The sequence below is a fragment of the Hyaena hyaena genome, unplaced genomic scaffold (assembly GCF_003009895.1).
Source record: "Hyaena hyaena isolate Hyena2069 unplaced genomic scaffold, ASM300989v1 scaffold_1384, whole genome shotgun sequence".
Lineage (NCBI taxonomy): Eukaryota > Metazoa > Chordata > Mammalia > Carnivora > Hyaenidae > Hyaena > Hyaena hyaena.
Window position 1 is genome coordinate 344,513 of NW_024082016.1, and position 3,076 is coordinate 347,588.

Sequence of the window (3,076 nt, forward strand, 5' to 3'; positions counted from 1 at the left end):
TTAAAATTTTAAGAGTACTGCAACTTTGGAAATTAATAAAAATACTTTTGATAATGTATGAGTCAATTAAACCATAATGCAGATTTGAAAATCTATGAAACTGGGGTGCATGGGTGGCTGGGTCAGTTAACCATCTGACTCTTGCCTTTGGGTCAGACCATAAACTCATGATTCCTGAGTTCGAGCCCTGCATAGGGTTCCAGGCTGACAATGTGGAGCCTGCTTGGAATTCTCTCTCTCTCTCTCTCTCTCTCTCTCTCTCATTTTTCTCTCTCTTTCGACCCCTCTCCTGCTCATGGTCTCTATCTCTCATCCGAAATAAAAAAATAAACAAAAAAATTTAAAAAAAAGGAAAATCTATGGAACAAAGTAACAGTGAAATTCTAGACATTAAACTGTACAAAATTAAGTTAAAGAAGGTTCTTGATGTTTATATCTTATATTCTATCTTAGAGAGTGTAACAGCACACCTTCAATATCAAACTTATTAATAAAAAAAAAGTTGGTACCTAAATCACTTAAAAGAGAAAAAGAGAAAATAACAATTAGTAAATGATAAAGAACTTTTATTTATTCTTTTTAATTTTTTAATGTTTTATTTATTTCTGAGAGAGAGAGATGGCATGAACAGAGGAGGGTTAGAGAGAGAGGGAGACACAGAATCAGAAGCAGACTCCAGGCTCTGAGCTAGCTGTCAGCACAGAGCCCGACGCGGGGCTCAAACCGTGAGATCATGACTTGAACAGACGTCAGAAGCTCAACCGACTGAGCTACCCAGGCGCCCCATGAGAAAAAGAACTTTGAAAATTGTGAATTTTTTTTAAATTTTTTTTTAAATGTTTTATTTATTTCTAGGAGAGAGAAAGAGAGAGACAGCGTGAACAGGGGAGGGTCAGAGAGAGAGGGAGTCACAGACTGAAACAGGCTCCAGGCTCTGAGCTGGCAGTCAGCACAGAGCCCGACGCGGGGCTCGAACCCACGAACCGCGAGATCATGACCTAAGCGAAAGTCGGACGCTTAACCGACTAAGCCACCCAGGCGCCCCTGAAAATTGTGAATTTAAAGCTGTTTTAAATTATTTTGTGTGAAGGAATAGACAAATTTTGTCAAAAAAAGTACTGAAAGAATAAAGAGCTCTTAAAAATGTAAAGAAAATTAAAGTGACATTTATATAAAAAATTAACATGACAGAAAATTATGAATTACTATAATCTTATGCATTTAAAAACATTATTTTAACTCATCAATTTTGACAAATTTTAGAAAAAAAAATCACTTACTAATTTTGACCCAGAACTTCAATTAAGCTTGAGTATTCCTAGAAAGTTTTTAAAATGTAAACAATAGTAACTTTCATAAAATCAAAACATTTAATCCAGATGGTGTTATGGGCATATTTTGTAACATGATTAATTCTGGCCTTTAATTTCTGTATTGTGCATTTTGAATTTGTATTCTGTAAAATTGGTAATCAAAGTCATTTATAGAAGCACCTGGGTGGCTTAAGTGTCCGAGTCTTGGGTTGAGCTCGGGTCATGATCTCATGGTTTTGTGGGTCTGAGGCCTGTGTAGGGCTTTGCACTCACAGTGTTGAGCCTGCTTGGGATTCTCTCCCTCTCTCTCTGCCCCACGCATTCCGGTGCTGTCTCTGCCTTCCTCAAAATAAATAAATAAACCTAAAAAATCATCTATGAACAATTTACAGAATATGAATCTGAGAAAGGGCTTGAGGGAGCTTTCTGAAGAGATGGTAATGATTTATCTCTGGCAGACGTGCCAATTACACAACATATGCATTACGCGAAAATCTCATGAATGATACACCCATGGTTTGCACATATCACTGGATATAAGTTTTACCAAAAAAAAAAAAAAATCATACAAGTAATACTGAATTCTAGCAGCTGATGTGCTTGCTGAACTCTTTAAGGTTGAAGTAGATTTATGTCTGCAATTTTTTTAAATGCATCAGAAAAATAAAATCCATTGGCAAGTGAATAGAGTATAAGTAGACAGATAGATATGTTAATTCTAAAATCTAAAGGGTAGGTATATGGGTATATATATCCTTTGACTTGTATGATTAAAATTTTTTATAATAAAATACTATGAAACTGAAAGGGCATACATTATCTTTCCAGCTACTGTTAGAATTAGATTGCTTATAAGCAACGGAGTGATAATTCCAATGTTTGATCTTCTTTAAATATCTACAGCAAAGGACTGTGTTCTTAACTACACATGTGTGGAGAGCATATTAAGTTGATCAATCTTTACAAGGACTTAAGAGTAAAACATCTATTTCCAGGTAGTTACCTTTACTGGAATTCTCTACTGAGAGAGAGGGCAGTTTTTTTACTGGAAATCTCTACTGAGAGAGAGGGCAGTTTTTTTCCCCATACTTTGGAAAAATGTTATTTTCTACTACATATTAATCAAAATACATAAATAATTTAAAAAATTCAGAAATGTCAAAATTTAGGCAGTCAGTTGTCATTAAGTCACCATGGGATACTTCAACTTTTAGAGGTATTTCAAAACTAAAAGATTTCCTCACTAAACTAAACGATTGCCTTTCATTGACAACATCTAATATTTACTTCTCTTCTGTTTATTCCCTCATAGACTTTAGAGAAAAGTATCACCTTAACTTCTTTTCTTTTCCTCAAGCATTAATGGAAAATTACCTGGTTGATCTATTAGATTTCCCTCTGTAATTTGTAACCTCTTATCACTGCTCCCTCCTCTCTTATTTTCTGAATAAAATTGGAAAAATAAGGCAGGATTGATAGAATAAATATAATACTCGGTTGATATATGTGTGTAGAAACAAGTCAGAAAACCCTCTATAGCACACGTAAAATCACATATCTGACCTAGGAGTTTGTGGAAAGAAAAAATTAAATGAGTCCTAATTAAACCTAGCACCAGGCTTAGTAAACCTAATGTTTATTTTTCATTAGAAATTGGAAGAGCACACTCCTGGGAGTAGAGTGTTTTAAAGGAAAATTCTTGGCTTCATGTTAATTAAAAATCAGAACTAACCTCAAACTGAGTAAAGAAATAGCAATTGCTT